The following is a 6,000-nucleotide window of genomic DNA, read 5'->3' as shown; positions in this document are numbered from 1 at the left end:
TTTCTACCTCAGTGGTGTTGTACGTTACTAGTACCAGGGGAAATTCCCGCCCCCTCCCCCTTGCAATACCTGTCTTACCCTTTGCCAACGTTTCTCGCACTCGGGGTCTGAGCGGGCGCGGCCAAGGCGAACGCTGGCGTGTGCCCTCCTGACTCGGACCTGCCCCGGCAAACACCAATCCCCATCCCGCTGGGGAGCGGCTGTGCTGCCCGCTCCGCGCCGCGGGGACGCGGTCGCACCCCCACCCGCTCTCTCCACCACACACGCCCCCTCGCACGCCCTCGCTGTTACGCACACCCACACGGCACCCTCCCACACCAGCTCCCTCCCTGACACACCCATACGCGCAGGCACACACACAGGTGCTCTCTCACACACACGTTCCCACAGACATACGCCCTTGTTCCCTCACAGACAGTCTCTCACACTCGCAGCCTCACACACACACACACACACACGCACGGGGGCGGGGCCCGCCGCCGGACAGGCGGGCAGGCAGGCAGGCAGGACGACGGGCAGGGGGGGGCGAGGCGGCGGCGCGCGCGCCCCCTCAGGCGCCCAGCCGTTTGCTCCGGGAGGCGGAGGGAGGTGCTCGCGCGCCACCGCCGTGGAGGCAGCGCGCGGGCGCGCGCGCGCCGGGGAGGCTTGGTTGGGCGGGGGGGGGGGGCCGGGGGAGGAGGAGCGCGAGCGCGTGCTGCCGCCACGCCGGCGGCGCGCGCCGAGGCGGGCGCAGAGCGGCAGGGACGGCGGCGGCTGCGGAGCCGGCGGGGGACGCGGCGGCGGCACCTCCGGGTCGCGCTCTCCCTCCGCTCAACCGCCAGCCCGCGCGGCCGAGTTCGTAGATGGGGCTGAGCGGCGCCCGCTGAGGAGGGGACGGGGAGCGGGAGCCGGTGCCAGCCGGTGAGTTGCGGTACCGGCGAGGAGGGTCGCGTGTGCGGGGGGCGGGGGAGAGGGCTTGCCCGCCCGCTTCTTCCTCCCTTCTGGCCGGCGGGGAAATGGTGGTGGGTAGGCGGGGTCCCGCAGCCATCCCAGCCGAGCCCGCTGCCCCGGGGGCCGGAGCGGGGCGCGCTGCCCCGGCCGCTGGAGCTGAGGCGCCCCGTCTGCCTGTGGCGTGAGGGGGGAAGAGCCGCCCACCCGCAGGTACCGGTGCCGGGCGGGCCTGCAGGGGAGCGAACATGGCAGCACCGGAGTCGGGGAAAAGGGATTTTTGCCCCCAGAGCGAGGATTAACCCTCCTCCTCCCGCCTCCGGATGCGTCCCCGGGAGACTCGCTCTTCATCTGCCACTCCGGATTATCTACCCGCCCACCCTCCTTCCCCCACCCCCTTCCCGGTATTTTCTCTCCTCCTGGAGATTATCAGATTTCCCGCCCCTCCCTCTGCGGGATCCTCCGCCTCCCCCCTCTTCTGAGGGGATTATCTCCCCCCTTCTCTGCCGGATTATCCCCCCAGTTCGCTGTCTCTGCCCCTCCCTCCCCGGTTATGCCCCTCCGCAGCCTCGCCTCTCGGGGATTATCTGCGCTCCCTTTGGGGTGATTCCTCCTCTCTTGATCTCTGCCCCGGCCTTTCCCTGCTTATTTTCCTCCCGAGGAAGTCATCCCTCCCCTTCCGTCTGCCTCTGACTGGGGAAAGGGGAGAAAATGTGGTTGTAATCGGGTGGGCAGGAGTTTCTAGTAGTGCTGTTATCTCCTCGGTCTCTGTACGAGTACTACGGGCAAGTGGGTGTGGGTGATAGGAGAGGCACCAAGGATGTGCAAAGCTTGTGGCAGAGTTCAGCCTGTGGCGTTGTGCTCCGTATGCAGGAAAATATCTGCGCCCTTTCTGCGATGTTACAGCTGCTGGTGAAGATGCTGGTGACAGAGAGCGTATCTGGATCCGTGCTTTATAAAGACATGCACATGCATGGCTGGGTGGTGGATATCGCGTGTTAACCACAAACTGCACTGAAAAAAAGCCAACAGCCTCCTAGTTTCTTTGAGGAATGCACAACGTGCAGTAGTTGCGTTATAATGTAAGTGGGAAGGTGCATTGATGACATTGCTGCTGCCCAGGGGTCAAAGCTGACTCGAATAGCTTCAGTCTTGGCTTTCAAGGCAGTTGGCTTTAGGCTATTGCTCTGTGGTGAGGAGGAAGGAGGCAGGTATCTTTTGCTTAGGCTCTGATGCTTATGTGGTTCATTACTGTCAACGTGCTGGCAGAGGAAAAATGAGTTTGTTCCTAAAGAGGAGAGATAAGGTTTGTCCCGTGTATTTGGCTCCTGTGTAGGTTAGAGCATTCCCTTCTCGTAACTCCTGGCCTTACTGCACATGGGATCGCTGGAGGAGAGTTGCAGATCTTCTGACCATCTTGCGGCACAAGGCCCAGGATTTTATCCATTAAACTTCCCTGACTTGGCTTTGAGATGAGGAGGGGCAGTGAGAAATTATAGAGAGGCTGGGCAGCTATAAATAGATGTCGGACTAGAGGAGGCTTTGAACAAATCTTAGCATGCTGCTTCTGAACAGATAGTGTCTGTTAAACTGGTTGAGTTGACACTAGTATCATAATGTTTCCTTTTATTTCTGTTGAGGTGGTTGGCTTTTAACACTTTGACATGTGACTGGACCATGCAACATCTCACAAAATTCTTGAAAATGCCATAGAGAAAATTCTCATTTAAATAAAGTGCTGAAAATTGGAGTCTAGTTTGAGCTCATTTTAATGTGATTTTTAAAGGTCTCTTCAGAGAAATCTTTAATTTCCTCTTCCCTTCCTTGAAATGTTTGGAATTGATGATCTGGTTCTCCTTATTTTGTTCTCAAAGTATCGCCTATATAGATTACCTGAGATCCATATTGCTGTGAAAAATCTGCAATACTGAGGTACGGTGTCATAATGCTTGTACCATTGTTAGTTTTTTATTTCCTCATCTTTTCTTGATGAGACATTTTACTACTCTTATCGTCATTGCGTTTTGTGGGAGTGTTTTTGTGGAACCTTCAGCATTTTACCAAAAGTGTGTATATTCAGCTTTGAATTTTGAGTGCTTGCATTTGTTTCAGATCCTACAGATCACTGCTGTTTCAGCCTATCTTGTCAAGAACTACTTAATATGGAAATTATTGACAAATACACTGTACCAGCTATGTGGAATGGTGTGTGTTCTAGTGCTATATTAGTGGGCTAACCGTGCATACTAAAAGTCTCTAAAATGTTTGAAAAGCTGCTGCAACATATGTGCAATCGGACCTTTCTTGAACTACCTCTTGTTGCTTTTTTTTTTTTCTTTAAACAAATAATGGAAGCTATTAAATCATGGCTTAATCACATACGTTTTGGGGATTTTAAAAATAAAGTAGTGAAAACATGCCTGGCTAATATGAAGGACTCTTAATGAAGGCTAATAGAGAGGGTGAACGTCTGCAAGAGCCCTGACTTTTAGGATGTTTCTTATTTAAAGTATAAGATTTTAATCTGATCTTTTTTTCTCTGAATTACTGTGTATGCAAACCTCAGGGAGGTAGAAAGGAACAGAAATCTAGGCAATAAAACTTACTACTTCTGGCATTTTTAGTTGATGTTTAACCACAGTAAAAGCAGGAAAACCAAGTAATCTACCAAATAATTTGGCAGGCTTTATCTTGAGCTGTTAAGGATGTGATCTGAACATTGTCATTAAACACTCAGCTTCTTCAGTCAGAATCAAGCTCAGTCAGAATCAAGTAGGAGCTTGATATGAAGTCCTTTTGTTGGGTATTTCTACATGCAGAAACAAAGGTCAGTGAACTGGGGAAGACTTTATAGTACCATAATGACAGACAAAAGAGTCTTTAGTGTGAGTCTCTTCGTATAGTGACTTGGTCCCTTAATCATTCTGTTTTTCTAAATATCTTTATTTGTAGAAATTACTTACAGTTTGAATGCAGTTTTATAAAAGTTTAGTGTCTTCCTTTAAAACCATGCTTTCTGCTATAGTTATAAGTGATTTAAAGTTCTGACTTGATGTGACTGTCCCAGGCTCTTGTGAATGCCCTTTGACCATCTGTGCAGGACTCTGGTCTGTAGATCAGTGACTCTTTTTTTATGCTCTAGAAAAGAGTGAGGAATTTCTTTTTACTGAAGAGACAGGTATGCACTTGGGATTGTGATAATGTTTGTAGTAGTACTTCAGGTGTTGCAGTCTCCATCCAGATGTGGAATGAATTATACTGTCCTAAGATTTGAAAGGATGAACAACTCATACAAGTTTAAATAAAATGCCCTGTTGTGTTCTGTGTTTAAGGTAAAAATGGATAAAAATTGACTCATCCTGGTTTGAGGGAATTGACTGAAGTAGCAATCGCGCTACTAGATGAGAAAAAAGTATTTGCTGCAGGAGGAGTACCACAGGATGGACAGATGGGTTCTCAACACTACAGACACCTGAATTTGCTTTTTGCTGCTTATTCTTTCTCTCTCTCTTGGTTTTGGTTTGTTTGTTTGTTGGGGTTTTTTCTGAGCTGGCCTTGAATGAGATATTCATGTTTGTTTTTCTGAGGAAAAGAGAGCCAACAGAGGAGTTGAGGTGTAGGGAGAAACTCTTCTTAGCTCTTCTTAACAAGCCAAACAAGCAACTGTACCAGTAGGACGTGCACAGTATATGTTCTGTAACTTCAGTACTGAGACGAATGGATTTGGCCTTCCACATGTGGTAAAAAAAATGACTTTTTAGAAACATTTTGCAACTGGAGTGGCACAGACACTATGGGAGTTATTTGAGTGGAAATATGAAGTGGAATAAGAGGGAGTCTGTGAGAGCAAAAGCGGTTTTACTGCCCTCCACGATAGAAGCAGCTCATGAAGGGTCCTGGGGAAAAGTGAGTTTAGTTCAGGCTGACATGTGAGAGGCAGGCTGAAATATGGACGTGCTGATCACAGATACTATTAGAGGAATGTAATGGTTTGTTTTCATTGACAGGAAGGTGTCAGGTTTTTTATCACAGGAAGAATAGTAGATGATGATTGTTTCAGAGATTAAAACTGATCTAAGAATTTATTTAAATGTGTGCTGGTTAGAAGGCAGTGCCACGTAGCTGGACCAGTAGGTGTTAGTGGCTAGCTCAGTATGGTTGTGACTAAATTCTTCCTAATCTGAGTTCAACAAAATGTCAGAATAAAGGTTCAAGTTTTGGGGTGAGGAGTTAAGATCATTTTTAAGTTAAGGTATTATCTGATTCCATGGTCATTATAACCACCTGCAGCTGGATCTCAGGTTATACTACAGCAAAACTGTTGTCATTTGCAGTGGGATAAACAAAGCATCGTGATGTTAATGTGCTATGCTGTGGCTTAAAAATTGCTTTTTTCAGAATAAAGCAAGCCTGAATTGTTTAGTTACAGCTGATGTCATTCTTACAAGAGTAATGGAGACAGAAAAAAGAGCAGTTAGAAGAGGTGTTTTTCCATATCGAAACATTTACATTCCTATTTTGGGTTAATTGGAGTCTTTAAGATGATGGTAAGCAATTTCACAACCTGTATTAAATAATAAAAAATTGAAAATGGGAAGTTCTCTACTTTTACCTCATGTTTATTTTCAGGGTCTCTGGCTTAAAAGATAAGGTGTTACATATTGAGAATGCTTCATATTAGCAACCATTCTGTGGGTTTTACACGTCTAATGTTGTAATGTTAGTGCCCAGGTCTCATGAAAGCATGGTGGAAATTAGCAAGATATTGAAATTAGATGACATTTCAGATTCGGTGGCAACAAATGTTATTTAAGAAATTACTTGGATATGTTATTTTAAGAGTATCAACTAGTTTTGCATTCTGACAAGCAACTGTTTTGAGAGTAGGAACCTTGTGAAATCCATGCTGACTGCAGGGAACGTCAGTGGTTTCTGCAAACTTTTCTTGGGGGGAAGGAAACCAATTAATTCTTTTCATCATACACAAAACCACTGCTTTTGGAGCTTTTGCTTACCCAAATCTCAAAGGATCAAATTACTGTTTCAGTTAAATTCACTTTTCCAGTAGGTGGA

General features: G+C 47.6%; 1 protein-coding gene across 2 annotated transcripts in view; it reads left to right on the top strand.

The window, feature by feature from the left end:
• The first annotated feature begins 730 nt into the window (after window positions 1-730).
• Window positions 731-6,000, top strand: part of PALS2 (protein associated with LIN7 2, MAGUK p55 family member) — a 64,403-nt gene continuing 59,133 nt past the window's right edge. For both annotated transcript variants that reach the window (XM_074862609.1, XM_074862619.1), the window contains exon 1: window positions 731-900. The gene's annotated coding sequence lies outside the window, so the exon portion shown is untranslated. The remainder of the gene's footprint in view (window positions 901-6,000) is intronic.

The sequence above is a fragment of the Strix uralensis genome, chromosome 1 (genome assembly GCF_047716275.1).
Source record: "Strix uralensis isolate ZFMK-TIS-50842 chromosome 1, bStrUra1, whole genome shotgun sequence".
Classification (NCBI taxonomy): domain Eukaryota; kingdom Metazoa; phylum Chordata; class Aves; order Strigiformes; family Strigidae; genus Strix; species Strix uralensis.
The sequence above is the reverse complement of the archived record's forward strand: the minus strand, read 5'-3'. Positions and strand labels throughout refer to the sequence as shown.